Below are 15,604 nucleotides of genomic sequence, written 5' to 3' on the forward strand. Positions count from 1 at the left end.
ACATGGTCTTGGGTATGGCCCAAGTAAATCTCTGCTGCAGGTGTGATCCTCGTGCCCATTTCCGTCTGAAATGGCGAGACCCGCCGAGGCCCGAACACGGTCTTGGGTATGGCCCGCTGTGCGTTAGGCATCCAGCAACCCTGGACGGGCTGTGCAGAATCTCGCTGTCCTCATGACACCAACGTACCTCGCAGGTCCTGAACGGTCGCGGGCACACGTTCCGGGCTGAGGAATCCGGTCTCAAAGCCCTCTGGCCCACCGAGCTCTGATAACACCGGTGATGGCGACTAGCGTTTCATCAGGCGCTCTACCGCGCTGACGTTTTAACTCTCGCAGTCAATCTCTGCTGCAGGTGTGATCCTCGTGCCCATTTCCGAGATGGGCCGCTGAGGTGCGGAAACACTGAGTGAGGTGCTCAGGACGTGCAGGAGCCCGTGGCCGGGCCAGGGTGCCGGGGCAGGTGGCCTGACGCCTGGGCTCTGGACCTCCCGAGACTCACCGCTCAGAGGCCCACTGCAGGCAGGTCACAGACACGAGTCACGGCAGCCACGAGCACAGTGGCGAACTCTTCGCTGCAGGCAGGGCGGCAGCATCGTCCACAGAGATCAACGATGCCGGGGACGATCAACACACCGGATTCTGCGTGGCTGCCTCCAGCAACCACAGCTGGCTCCAACACCACCCGATGGCTGTGGACCGCTCTTGCGTGGCTTCATAAAGGAAGCACAGCTCTCTGAAACTGTTTTTTGTTAATTTAAAACTCATGATAGAGATTGGGACAGTGCATTTGAGGGAAAACAGAGATTCTTGTTCCAAAACACAGATACATGGCTGAGAACCTATGAACATGCCAAAAAACCAGAACGAAAGGACCACCCACATAACGAGCCACCTACATTTGCTCCATCGGGCACCTGGAAAAAGTGTGCTACAGGGACCAGGCCACTAGGAACAGGCTCCGTTCGGGTGCACAAAAGGCTTATATGCAAATACCCTGGTCGGAACCGAGCTAGGAAAAAACAAAAAACTTACACAGGACTTCTTACATGTGACGCTTACAGAGCAACCCTCCCCCCGACCAAGATGCACATGCCGGAAGATTATACAGCACTCAAAAGAAAGATGAAGAAAATATTCCGGAAGAAGACTTAGTTTATCGAATACAATTTTACAAAGTAGATCACACTGTCAGAAAATTTAAAAGACGGGAAGAATTCTGTGAAGCAAGACACCGAGGAGGATGACGGGCTGATACGCGGGCAGTCGGGACACCCACGACTCAGGTCCCCTTCCAGGAACAACCTCCTGGAGACACACTCCCGCTGACCAGGGAAAGACCGAGACTACTGAACTTAAGAATGAGGAAGGTACCGGATGAGAAGACGGGCAGGGCCGCCGGATCCATTTAAACAGACACCTAGGCTTAAATCCCCGTGCTCAAGATTCTAACACAGACTTAACATGCTGCCGTAATTGGAAGGACGCAGGTTATTACCGTTAGTATTAAATGAAAATAAAAAATCCGCAAGCACTTACGACAAAGATGAGGGCCCGAGCCGAAGTCTGAGGAGAGAATGAAAGATGGAGAAATAGGCCAGTTGCCTTATTTTGCCCAAGTGGGTTTTATTGCTTTAATTTGTGGAGTTGATTAATCAAAAAGAGTAGCTTAAGCATATTATTTTTTCAATTGTATAGGTAAAAAAGAGAAGAGGGAATTCAATCGGAAGTTAGAAAAGTCACAGGAGAGACACATTAAATAGCTAAAAATAAGAAGCAAACTTAGAGAAAAAATATAAGACTTATCTATTGAAAAATAGCACACACAATCAGATCGACTTTGTGGAAATGTGTGCAAATCGTAAAGAAAATATTATCAAAGTAAAGCCGCCAGCACGTGGAAGGACACGCAGCGATCGGCTGGGGTTTACGCCAGGAACGTGGGGCCGGGGCAGTGGGCCACGCGCCCCAGGCTGCGGGACAAGGCGTGCTCTGCTTTTCTTCACAAGTTTAATGTCGAAAATGCTCGCGTGTTCGAACGGCGGAGACGTGTCCCGGTTCAAGGGTCAGGTGACTTAGGGGCTGACATGGTGTCACTCACATCGACACACAGAGCTTCGGTCCACCCTCTGCCATCCGTGCTGCCCTTCGGCTCCTGACTCTCCCTCTTTTGCCTGTAAAGCCCACGGCCCTGTGAGTCCAGACGAGGCCAGTGTCCTCGTCCAAGGAATATTCACCCATGTTCTATAGCTCCAGATCCCAAGGTGTCAGTGTCCTACAGACTTTCTGGGTGTTTATTACACATATAGAATTTCCTAATACACATGCACACACACGTCCACACATGCACATAGGTAAAACCAGCAAAGTAAAAATAAAGAGCTGCGAGATATATTTTCATGCTGAGTCATTTACATACACAATTTACACAACTGTCGGACGGGTGGTTTGAACGCTTCCTTGACAGTTGTCTCACTGGGCGATCTCCGGTGACCATCCACCGAGTCACCTCATCTACGCCGTGGCGTTAGCCACGGTGTTTACTCACTGGTTTATTGTGGCAATTAAATGAGTTAATCCCTCTTTTTGATTAGTTCATCATCATCATCATCATCACCATCACTGTGGTGTTTGATATAATTAGCATGGAGCTTATCTAATTTAGGACGATTTTCTCTAAGAATAGTAAAAATTGGGAACTTCAAATTCAAGGAGCCTGAAAGCTTCAGCCTCATGGGCTCCATGTAACCCGCCCTGGACATTTTCTTTTTCCAAAGTGACTATTTAGAATTTGATGGTGAATATCACTGGCTATAAGAGAAATACCTAAATGAGCATTTTCTACTGTGATGCAATCTGTCCTCGTGTCACACGTGGACAGAGAGGTCAGCTCTGACCAGCCTGAGATGAAGAGGGTTCCCCAGACATGGGACTTGTACTGTTGCTTTAAAACCGAGACTGTCTGGGTCATCAGTTAATCACCCTCGGGGTAACTTACTTCCTTTTTCTCTCAATTCAAAATGAATTTAACCACAAGCTGGTGCAAAGATTTCCAATAATTTTTCTCCACATTTCGATTGCCTTGGCTTCAGTTTATTACCACTAATTATCACAATGATGTTCTAGCGATGCCTATACTTTTAAAGTCATGTGACCGTTTAGTTGACTCTCTATATAATATAGAGACCTTTAGTGAAAGGCAGTGGACTGAATACTACTTTTATCTCTGTCGCCTCCCCAGTGCAGACGGAGGCCAGGGAGAAGGTCCCCCACCCCGGGGAGAGACTGACTTGGGTGCTAGAGACAGGAAAGGCATTAGACCAGGCTGCTCCGAGACCCCCAGCCCCAGCCGCCTTCCCTGCTGTGCTGTAGAGAACTCGGCAAACAGATGACCCACCCCAAACCCACATCCGATGACAGGACCCTTCCCGGGAGAAATGGGTGGTCCCAGGGGACAGAATTTGGGAGGTGACAGAGCAATCGAAGGAGCCCGGCTCAGTACAGAAACGTCTATTCAGCATCTCCGTCCCTCAGTCTCAACATGGCTGGATAGACAGAGATGACTAGGTGTCGGAAGAAGCCATCGGCGTGAAAGACAATAGGAAAACCCACCGACCCACCACTAGAGAAGGGGAGGTGGAGAGAACGGACAGGCCGGTAACTGGTAGGCGGGCGGGGTCGAAGGGGGGAGGGTCCCTAGAGAAAGGAAGGTGCAGAGAACAGACAGGCAGGTAACTGGTAGATGGGTGGGGTCGAAGGGAGGAGGGAGGAAAGGGAGAGAGAGAAGCAAACAGAAAGAAAGATAGAAATAAAGGAAGAACAACAATAGCATTTTCAAAGAGAAAAGAGAGGGGCAGGACACCTTAGAAGAGGGAAAAATCAGAGATTTGTCACCTATTAAAATTAAAACAAGGACAGGAGGAAATCTGAAAGAGAATCCCCCAGAACGGAAAGATACAGACGTTTGAAAAGAAAAGGACATTAAAACTTGAATCTAATGTATTAAGAATTCAGGAGGCAAAACTGTGAAGAATGAAGGGGAATAGTATTAAAATCTTTTGTCCCCCCAAATCGAAAAGGCCCACGAGGGACTCGGCCAATGAATGAAGATAAACCGAGATTAAAGCGCACTAGAGACTCGGGAATGAATAAAAGACCCGAGGCTTCCACGGAGCTCGGCAGCAGCGGCGCCTTGGCGGCCCCAGGAGAGGACGACGATGACGTCATGCCACGAAACGCCAAGCCAGGGGACTTGCTCCCCGAATTCTGTTCTCAGACTCTGCGCCCGCACTGTCTACTCCACAGAGAAACAAGGAGCGTCCCAGGAGGACAGGCCCAGGTGAGAACAAGAGACGGTGGCCCAGGCGCTCAGGGTCCCCAGGGGAGAAACGAACCGAGAGGTCCCCCGATGTGTCTGGCTGTGGGGAGCGCCGCGAGAGGCTGTGGCATCCGCGCCCCGTCCTTGTCCCGTTTAGGCAGCACCCTCTCCGTGAGCTCCGCCCACACCCGAGACTCCTCCCACCACCCCGTCGCCTCCGCCGTGCCCCGTTTTCTTGTTTTAGCCGCGGTTCTCACCACCTTCCAAAATATGCCATCTTTTCATAAAAATGTATCACGCTTATTACCGACTGTGTCTCTCCCGCAATCAGCTCAAGGACGGGACCTCCTTCCCTCATCGACGTGTGCCAAGTGCCTGACACGCAGCAGACATTCAGCTTACGTTCGTTAAGTGAATCGATGCACTTAATACATATTTTGGGGGTTTATGCGAAGAAACCTAAGCAGCCCCAATTCAGGCAATTAACATTTAGAAAAATAACATTTTATATTTCAATTGAAATTTAAAAATTTTATATTAAGTTTTTATTGAAAAAGACACAGGATCAGGGTATTCTACTCAGCCAGCAAAGACTAATAAATCACGAACAATGAATTCTAAGGGGATATCATCATATCGGAAGGATAGAAGCAAAGAGAGTTGGCGTTTAGAGAAAGCTTAGTGATAAAAAGTGATACAAAAGGCCTACGCCCTACCCCCTGATGAATAAGAGAATAATCTCTAAAACCAATAAACAGAAAAATGATGATTATGCATATTATTTAGAAATACTGAAATAGATACTAGGGAAGAGAGCCAAAGTAACTGAAACCGTTGGCCTGGACAGCGGGTTTGGAGGGCTGGGCGGGCGGGGAGAGACTCTGATTTCTCTTCCTGAACTTTAAACACACTATATTTTTAAAAATTATCTGCACGTAGTTACTAAATAAAATAAAAATCGATTAGAGTAATCGAGGTCAGAAGCAAAAACCTAGATTTAGTTTAAATGTTGAGTTCTGAGAATTTCAATGGATTCTTGTCTTTAGCCCTCTCTTTTATGAGGGAAATGTGTAATAAGTGCACCGAAGATTAAAAATCCCTGATTGTTGGGGTTTCGTTTGACATAAAAGTGCACTAAGACTTCGCTGACATGGCGGCTGGGGGTGGAGGGCGATTCTTCCGTGGATTCCTGCCTTGCATTGGATCCAGACAAATATAAACATTCTAGGAGACCGCGGTCTCTCCCTTGTAACGATTACATTCCTGGTGAGCAGATTAAGAATTGTTTATCTGTCTCAGGTCTTTTTGCCCTGAACTCATGTGGAACCTGTAGGAAAACAAATCAAGTTGACCACGAAAAGGTTTCATGCTGCCAGATGGTCATATTTTTACCACGCAACACTATTTCTTCATTGAAATGAGGCCTTGTCTTGAAAGCGGTATTTTCATTCGAATGGTAATTTATCTAAACAAATTAGTTCGAGGATCTCTTTGGTTCCGGGAACATTATTTAAAAATCTAGGCATGGCTATAAAAATACAATGAAAGATATGGAACATTTATCGGAAGCTTTACGAATAAAATAAGGAAACAGAACAAGGATGAGAACTCTAATACGTGGTATTTGTGTTCAGAATTGTGGAAAATCCTCATAGTCACATGAAAAGGCTAACGCATAAGTCTTCTTTTCCTTCTGGACCCTCTCAGGGGGAATTCCCAAGTCTCTCCAACTGGTGCAGACACTTGGCAAGTCATGGTTTCCAGGTGTTGATACCAACACGTCAACCCAAACTAACTCGAACGTTTAAGCAATGCTAACGTGAGCGGTAAAACAAATTATTAAATTCCTGTGTGAAGTTTGGAAGTCAACTGGCGTGGTTTCCTTGTTTAAGCTAAAGCTCGTTCAAGGTTACCTGAGTTCACTGTACTCTTTTGCTCAATTTTCCTAGTCCTGTAAGGTCGAAGATTTTCTTTCCTTCTTTTTCTTTTTATCGTTTAGTGAAACTCTTTTATGGGGATGGGTGGAGAGGTGAGCAACAAGGAGGAGGCTTCTGGTGGGGAAAATGCCTGACTATGGACACCCATCCCAGGCGGGGCAGCACAGGAGAGAAATTCGCAAACACCACCTCTTTCAAAGTGATAACTAAAGATGAGTTTTAAATAACCACTCTTGAAAGGACGGAATAATTAAAAAAATGCTCGTTCGACATTCAGTTCAAGAGTCAAGCAGCCACCCTGTAAGTCTGTAAGTGACCCTCCTCCTTCCCTTCCCTTCACCTTACCCTCCTGCAAATACGACAAGAGAAGAAAGAGAGAAAACTGGCCAGAAAGGACATGTGGCCGACGGGGTTCAGCCCATGGACAGATGCTCTGGTTTTTAAAGGCGTGTTTCCTGAAATACACATCCTCAGGGTGGTTTGGCTTTTAACGCAGACTCAGTGGCCCTAGTCTGGTTCTCCCGAGAGATTATCCAGAGTTCTTCTGCACAGTAATGGGCCGGGGAAACTCCCTGTCGGCAGAGCCTTGCGCTTCTAGGTGCTTCTAGAAAGATGGAGCGTGAGGCGGGCGGCCTCTGCCAAGGGAGAGTCCCGCTTCCTGGCCAGGTCACTGTCCCCCCTCACCTCTCCTCGCCCCAACTCCTAGCTATGACTTTGCTTCTCTCACCAAGAAGCGGAAACTGATGCGCAAGGCTACGTCCCTGCCCGGGGCTGTCCCCGCTCCCGCCAAGGGCTGCCCGCCACAGGTACCAGCCGCATCTGCTTCCTCCTGCCATCATTTCCAGAGGTGCTCAGGCCACTGTCCCAGCCCGCGTGCGAACTCGACATAAACAGCCCCAATCTCTCTCTTCCTGATCTGATAAAATCAAAATCCAACAGAAATAAGTCCAACCTATTTATTCAAGGTGCAGAGAAAGCTGATAATACAGACAGTCAAAAATAGAGAGAATGAAGAAATGTAAGGCGGGCCAAAAATAAGTAAATAGAAGCTAGTGACATCATATTAATTAAAAAAGAAATAGAGCAACATTAGAGATAGGATATTTATTATTTAATCATAAAGAACGATTCATGCAGAAGCTATGACCCTACTTAACAACATAAAGAGGAATTTAAATGTTAATTATGAAATAAATGTGACAGGCTAGATTGAAAACTAAATAACCATAATGTGAGATTTAAAAATACTTTGGAAACAGATACGCAAGACAGACGAAAAGTCAGAACGCATTTGAACAAATAACTAAGGCGCTTGATCTGATCGTCATATAAATAACCCGACTTCAACCCAGGATCCACATTCCTTCATTCCCACAGGAAACATTTACAAAAACTCCCATTACCAAGCCATAAAGTCTCAAAAATGCTAAAAATAATAGAAGCTTAACTCCTTCTTTGATCTCAATGTAATAACATCTGAAATAACAAAAACAGTACCCAGATGCCTCCATAAATTTGGAAATGCAAAACCACAATAATTCTAAATAATTTATAGAGCTCAGAGGAAAGCCATCCTGACTAATTGTACCTAAAAACAATATCTTGTGTTCTCCCCTCAAAAGATGCACGATTCTGAGTGCATCTTCCAGTTTTCCACAAATATTTTCAGAAGCATCGATTAGTGTACTTACAGTGAATATGTGCACATAGATATAGATTTATAGTAAAATCTATTCTATCATCTATCTATCTCTATCTCTATTATCTATCTATCTATCTATCTATCTATCTATCTATCTATCTACCTACCTACCTACCTACCTACCTATCATCTGTCTATCATCCATCTCTAGGTTTGTTTTCGTTTTTACTCCAGAAAATCTGACGCATATGCCATAGTGATATTATTGGGGGTAGATATGCTGAGTCTGGGTGGATCTGGTAAATTTTAGAGTCAGTTGTGCTGAGGTCTAGAGAGGAGAATAATGCAATTTATGAAGTAGTTAGGTATTATTTAACCTACATGACAAGGTACTTTCTGTGAAAAACAGTAGTATTCCCAAGGTATCTTTCTGCCTTAGCTCATATGGATAGATAAATAAATAAATACAAAACAAAAAACATACACACACATACATGCATTCACTAAAACAAAACGAATAAACCAAAACAAATAAGCAGACTGAAGAAACCGCTAAAGTACAAATAATTTCCTAAGAACTACCCAAGGCAGATTTTATGGTGCAAAATGACAGATCCCAATCTAGAGAGCTGGCTGGTTTTTATAGCTCTGCTGCTTCTGAGTGGTTTCTACATTAATATTTCAGTGACTGAGAAAATAAATCTGGACTTTCAGTATCTAAGAAATGTCGTTACCAGCTTGAATGCATTGTAAACTCATCGTTTTGGTGTTCGGTGACATCTTTCCCAGAGGAGAGACAGTAAGACGTCGTCTTTTATGTTGAGATACGGTCACGGCTGGGTGACTCTACAGCTTCAAGGCACGATCCTCACTCCCGAGCTGCTGACGTCACACTTTAGCTGAATGTCTTTCCATTCAGCTAAAATGTCGGTTGCAGAGATGCCGTAACAATTCTGAGCGGAGGAGGTCAGGTGCCTTTTCAGTGGGGACACGGTGGAGGGAGGACAAGACACACAAAGGCAGCAGGGCTGGCCCCAGGGAGGCGGCTCGTGGGTGTGAGACACAGCGTCGGCTCTTGTGGTATCACTGGGCTCTCTCCCAGAACCGGACTGGGGGCGCGAAGGGGCCCCGAGAACACACCTTTACAGATCAGGTGCAGCCGTTTCCACGGCGACTTTGCTCATCTGTCAGTGCTCTTGAGCTCAGCGGAACTGGCACCCACCCCTTATGTGAAGAGAACGGAGGAGAATTGCACCAAGCAGCCCGTACCCTTCACATCTGCCACCGTGGGCCACAGAGCAACGTGTGCAGAACAGCATCGCAAGCCCAAGGTCACGTGGTCTGCTTTACCAGGAGGGGAAACCTTTCACCCAGTTCCCAGACATCCCAGAAGACGATGCTGCAGGAGCAGACGGGCTGCTGGGCAGGGCCAGGGCCGGCTCTGGAATTTGCAGAGTAAGGATCCCTAGGTGTTTCAAGGTGGGGAGCTTCTGAGCGAAGGGCCTGGGTGACTGCGCGGGTCCCAGACCCAGGAAGCCAGTCCTGCCGCTAGTTTATCCTCGATTACTCTGATGGTTAAATGACCTGAAACGCTCAGCTCTTCGGCGTCCCTGTGAGGCACACACCCTGTCGCACAGGCACCAGCTGAGTGGTCGGGTTCTTTCCACGCCCTTGGTGACCTAGACACCACTGAGCAGTTACTATTTTCACGGCTCGTGTAGGAAAGAGATGAGGCGCACAGGAAAACCATCGCCCCTTTCCAGCCACAAAATGTGTCGCTATGGGAGACATTAGTGATCACAGCATCCTGCCCATCTCATCTTTCGTTTCCACAGCCTGCAACCAAACGAATGTGGTCTCTGACCCAGACATCTCAGCTACCAGGCGTGTAAGGAGTCACCAAAGTATCGGCAGCCGTGATGTGACCGCCCAAGGAGCATGTGCCGGCGACTACAGAGAGGGGCCGCGTTCACACCGATCCTGGGACGAGAAAGCCTGGCGTTCGGTCACGACGTGCTCCATCCTGGAGGGTCACGGCCTACGGGCGGATGCGTCCTTTCACCGCCTGGAAAGCATCTCCTCTCGAATCTCCCGTCCACTGGCCAGGAAGGCACACGTCCTGCGGGTGTGCGCTTTGAAAACCAGCTGGTTAAGGGAAATGACATAAAGAGCCACTCCACTGAGATCAACTGAGAAATAGAAAGGAAATCCATATCCGTGTGACGGAGAGTTGATCTCGCAAGAGTAAGTAATAGAAGCACCTGATTCGCGCTAAAGTGAAGACCGACGTTGCTGAGCTATGGAGAGCTGTGACCTGCCCCCGTGTCCCGAGGCCACACAGATCCAGCCGTCCGGGGGCACCGTGGAGAGATCAGGGTCTGTGTCCCCACGGGCAGCTGGGAACTCCCAGAGCCCCTGATGAGCCATGATGCCCCTGCTGTCTGTAGCCAGCCCCTTTTTAAGATCATCTTCCTCCAGCAAGGCGACCCCTGGACTCCCAGCACTCTGCCCCTACAGAGATTCACAAGCTGGGGGACCCCTCCTGCTAACGACCCTGCGGCTGGACAGCCCGCCAGCTGGGTGAGTCCGAGACACACCCAGGCCCGCACCCGGATGCCGTGCGAGGAGGTCGGGGGTCCAAACCAGCAAGGCAGCTTTGCTTTGTCACTTCAGTTAAAAACGAGAAGCCTGTGGATTAATATGTTTTAAAGATCCCACTCCCCCGTCCTTTTGGGGACCCTCCTACTAATCAAACATGAAACACTGAGCTGCACCCTCCTGGGTCCTGCCTCTCAGGCAGCAGGAGGAAGGCACGGGAGGACGGGCTGCTGCATCACTCGGGTCCACGAGGCCTCGGGAAGGACATTTCAGGACACTGCGGCTCGGGGAGGCCCGACGCCTCCCACGAGACAGGCTCGCATGAGCAAGACGCGCTCACGTTGTCAGAAAAATAAAACCGCGGCTTTCCGCCCACTGCCAGTATGCTGGGCGAGAGAGAAATGAATCTTACATCTCGGAGGAATACACAGCAACTTTTTCAATTAATATCTATTTTCCCAATTCAGTTGTTCAGATAAAACAGAAACCCACATGGATGAGTACACGTAACGCGGGCTCGTTCTTCCGTGCTTCGTCTCTGGTGGTTTTGTTCACGGACTAAATAAATAACCGATGCGAATCTGTTTCTCCTTTTACAGAAACATGGAAGCAGCCAAGGTTTACTGAGTACTTAGCACGTGCGCTGTGCTAAGAGCTGTCACGCGGACTCCCCCGGCACGTCGCCCCACTACGTGACCCCGATTACGTACGAGGCGGGCAGACCAGGAGGTTGGCACCCGCACCCCTAACCGTGCGGGCTCGCCGCGCTCCCTGCGGCCCGGGCCGGCCGTGCAGACGGGCGGCCGGCCGGCTTTGTGTCTTCAAAAGCTTTCTCCTTCAGAGGAAAAGACACATATTCAAAAATATGAGGTGCAGAAATCAGAGCGATCAGATGGGGGCCCCTGGGTTTTTCTCGGGTGAGTCTGGGGCGCCCCCCGTGTGTTTTACACCTGCTGCGCCCACCCGCCAGGGCCGACCTCCGTGGACGGGGCCTGCGCCACTGGGTCGTGCCTCTCAGCACACCAGCTCCTGCCGGGACGCGCCCGAGACGCCAGGCCAGACGGGCCGAGGAGAGAACAGAGGACGTGGGACAATGCAGAGATGTCCTCGGCTCTAGATCTCTCAAAACCGGAACGGCAAATGTAGGGAAGCAGAGGCACCCAGAGAGGAGAGTGACGGGCTGAACAGGTGACCTAGAGGGAAATTGGTACCTTCTAATATATGACAGAGCGTCGGGGAAACCCGACGTCCATTTGAAAATCTTTCTTTGAATCAGTAAGCGTCAAGGCAAAGTGGACCTGGAGACATGACTTATGAAGTCTCTTCGGGGAGAAGCAGGGCCCGGGCCTGCTGGGAAGGGGAAGCAGAGCGAGGGGTGTTGTAGGCGGGCTGTCGCAGGAGGAGGGGGTGCGTCTACCCGGTCCCATCTCTGAGGTCTGAGGTCTTGGGCCCAGAGTGTGGGGTGGGGAGGAGGAGGGACGCTGGGGGAGCCGGAGGAGAGAGAGCAAATCATTGTCCTGGGAGGGGCGGACAACCGAGCAAGGGCGTCGGGACTGCCCGCCACCCTGGGAGGCCACATAAGACGGTGACCATCCTTTTAGAATGAGAACATGGGCTCGTGAACTGTCTGGCAGCACTTAGCTACTGAGCGCCACGCGCATAGCGTGTGATGAGTTGGGTGTAGCCGGGTTGCGCTTCCGGGATAAGGGAGGGAGAGTCGGGAAAAGGGCTCAGCCGGCCGGCCAGAGGCGGGTGACAGCGCCGCCTGCGCGCTCTGGACTGGGAGAGGACACGGGGTCTGCCCGGTGAGGGGCGGGAGGCCGGCTGCCGCGCTGAGACGTAAGAGCACCCGGAGTGTGGACTGGGACGCGAGCGGCGATGACGATGTGCAGCCAGCGGGCTGTGGGGCTGAGGCCTCACGGGCGAGGCTCGTCCCGGGCCAGGCACATGGCTTCGCCGCACCAGGAGGCCACAGAGCCATGGCTCAGTCACCGCAGCTGGCCTGACCCTTTCACGAGGAAGCCTGAGCTGGCAGGCGGGGGCGGGGCGGTGGGGACAGCTGTGCTCCAGGAGTCCCCTGGGTTTCTGACTCCCTCCAGCCTGTGACCCCATGGCCCCTGCAGGCTGCTCCTGCCCGAACGTCTGGAGCTGGCTCACCGAGGCCTGGTGTCCACACCCATAGAGGGGGACGGTGCGGAGGCCAGGAGGAGGCAGAGCCTTCACAGGCCACACGGAAGGACACGCCACTTCTGCTGGCATCCTGCTGGCCAGACCACGAGCTGGGAGGGAGGAGGGGGGACATCTTGCTGGGCATTCGAGTACGAGTGTGTGTGTGCGCGCGCGCGCGTGTGAGTGTGTGTGCGCGTGTGTGTGTGCGTGTGTGTGGATCTATTAGCAAAGACAAGAAGGAGAAAGAGACATGAGGACTCTCGCTGGCAGGTACTGCTGAGCCTGAAAGGCGAGGAGCCGACGGGCGGGGGCAGTCGCCGGGATGGTGACGGCCCCCAGACGGGCCAGGGCTGGACGTGCACCTGAGCACCTGCTGGGAGCTCAGTTTCTAAAGCTGTGGCAGGTCAAGGATAATAACCCACTCCTGCAGCGCAGCTCTTGGAGGGGGCAGGGGTCAGGCAGGGGCTTCACCTGGGAGACGCGTGGAGAAACACAGTAGGGCTGCAGTGCGAGGGGCCAGCTGCTTAGCGGATTTTGCGACATCCGAGTAGCACCTGCCATCTCGATGGCAGCTCCACATGCGGCTCACCTGTAAACCCTCCCAGCGGAGAGTGGGGGGCACGGAGCTTCACGACCACGGCATGTGACCGCACGCACTTCCTCTGGGCCATCTTCCAGCAGAGGACACTGAGGCACAGGGGGCAGCCGCTTCCCAAGGCCCCGGCGCGAGCCTGGAGCCTCGCACTTGGAATAGGGGACCTCGTTCACGCGAGAATTCTACAGGCACTTACTGAGGGCCCACGGCTCCTGTCCCTCAGGAAATGTCAGAGGACAAAGTCAAGTCAATATCGACCCCGGGGAGATTTTCCTCTGTCCCGAGTGTGAAAATTCCTCACCAGGAACAAAGATTCCTCTAGATGGATACAAGAGGTGACAATGATGGTCAAGGGTGACGGTCAAGGGTAAGGATGATTTTCCTGACCGTGCAAGGTCTATTGTTACTGAAATGGAAAAATCTCGAACGGCCTCAGGAGGAAAGTGACATTTCGACATATTTACAACGGGGCCGGGCCACGCAGCAGCAGCATGTCACCTGGAGGACCGCCACCGCACGGGCCGCAGCCTGGTCCCCGCTGCAGCGCCCAGCCAAGGTTTCTCCGAAAAAGAAAGTCTGGGCGATGTCACAAGGCGGAGCCCCGAGGGCGGAGCGGCCCCAGTCACCCCCCACAGCTCACGCCTGCGGCCACGTCTGCCTGTCTGCCCCTCAGGCAGCGGCCTCTCGTGCAGCCGGTCTGAGCTCTGCATGGCCGACACCCGTTCCGGACGGCCCAACGCTCAGCCCAACGCTCAGCTCACGTCGAGCTGCGTGACGCTAACGTCACAGAGCCGGGAGCCCAGGGGGTGGCGGCCAGGTCCGCAGCTGGGGCCGTTTTCTCCAGCCTTCTCTGCAGACGAGCTTCACGGGGCCGCCTGGGGTGAGCGACACGCACGGGCTGCGGGAGCGAGTTCATGCGGGCGCTGCACATTCCCGGCACCCTGAGCTGTACGTTCTGCTGGATTCACTGGTCTGTCTCTCACTCTGTTAGCCTGAATCGGCGAGGCTTTCTGCTTTGCAGCACGACTCACCAGGTGCCTCGAGGTGCCATCGAGTCTCCTGCTCAGTGAGAGCTCAGTACGATACCGAAACAGGACCCGGGAGCACGCGGCAGCCCTCCCGACCCCCGTGTCTGCGAGGCTCCCCGGAGACCCTGGACGGAGGTCACAGTGAAGCCACGCCGTGTCACCTGGAGCACAGGTGCAGAGCCGCCTTGTGCAGGAGAGGGGGTCAGGCTGGTGCTGCACTCAGCAGGAGGCCGGGAGCCCGGTCAGCGTAGGACAGGTTGGCCCCCTCCGCAGACAACGGTGCCGGGCTACAGCCTCCCCCGTGGCCCTGGGTGCCTATTCTGACTCTCGTGTCTGTCCTCGAGCTCGGCAGAGCCGCAGGGGAGCAGGGCTGGCTGCAGAGCGCCGCTGGACGTGAAGTGTGGACCGGGGTGTGCGTCCGCTCGGAGAGCCTCGTTCAGTCCCCGCGAGGCCTCAGTGGGCAGTGGGCCTCGGGCCTTGAGCACTACAAGCCTTGTGCCTGCCGCTGTGACCGGCATCTCTCCGTAGCGGGATGTGGGGCGTGCTGGCTGCAGACCCGGCTGGAGCAGGGACAGTGGCTCTGGGAGGACAGCTGGACAGGATCCACCCCGCACTGCGGTTGGGGGAAGGTCCCGCCCCTCGGATGCAGATGAGTGGCCTCACCTCTACCCTGAGCACGTGCCCAGGCCCCCCGCAGCTCGGAGAAGGCAGATGACGCCATCATTGTGTCCTTCCGTGTCCGGGAAAAGCATCCACTTCAGGACCCGAGGCTCAAGCCAACAAACCTGCAACCCGTTTGCCAGCTACTGGGGGTCTTCAAAATCAAGACGTATGATCTTGTGCTCAGTGCCTCGGCGGCTGGGGCTCCGCTTGGGGTTGGACTTTCATTCCGTCAGTATGTTGCCCAGATAATTTTCACAACCTCTGTGTGACATGCCCCCCGTGAAGACGAAGAAAGCGAGGAACAGGGAGGTCGAGGACGTGCCGGGCTGTGAGGGCCGCTGGGGGCAGCACAGGACCGCTGCTCCCGCCTCGGGCCTTCCCAGGTCACCCTCCCAGGGGCCCTGCGCTTTGTTTGGAGCCATCAGGGGTGGCAGACTGACACGGGGTGGTGGGAGGGCAGGGCCTGGCTTCCGGCAGCTTCCACGCTCCCTTTACCCCCAGGCGGCCCTGTGCCCGGCTCCTTCCAACGGGTTTTATTCAGTAAGAAAAGACCAGGAAGGAGAGAGGAGGCTGGGGGCTGACACGTCACCACCGCCACAGCATGTCACCGCCCTGCCGGCCTGCACTGAGCAACGTGACGATGAGACAGGCAGAATG

The 15,604-nt window shown here is 52.3% G+C and overlaps 1 protein-coding gene across 1 annotated transcript in view; it reads right to left on the reverse strand.

Moving 5' to 3' along the window:
• The window catches only part of ADAMTS16 (ADAM metallopeptidase with thrombospondin type 1 motif 16), a 106,662-nt gene that overhangs the window by 24,986 nt on the left and 66,072 nt on the right, over nt 1-15,604 (reverse strand). The gene's annotated exons all lie outside the window — the stretch shown is intronic.

Source organism: Pteropus alecto, unplaced genomic scaffold (assembly GCF_000325575.1).
Source record: "Pteropus alecto unplaced genomic scaffold, ASM32557v1 scaffold137, whole genome shotgun sequence".
Classification (NCBI taxonomy): domain Eukaryota; kingdom Metazoa; phylum Chordata; class Mammalia; order Chiroptera; family Pteropodidae; genus Pteropus; species Pteropus alecto.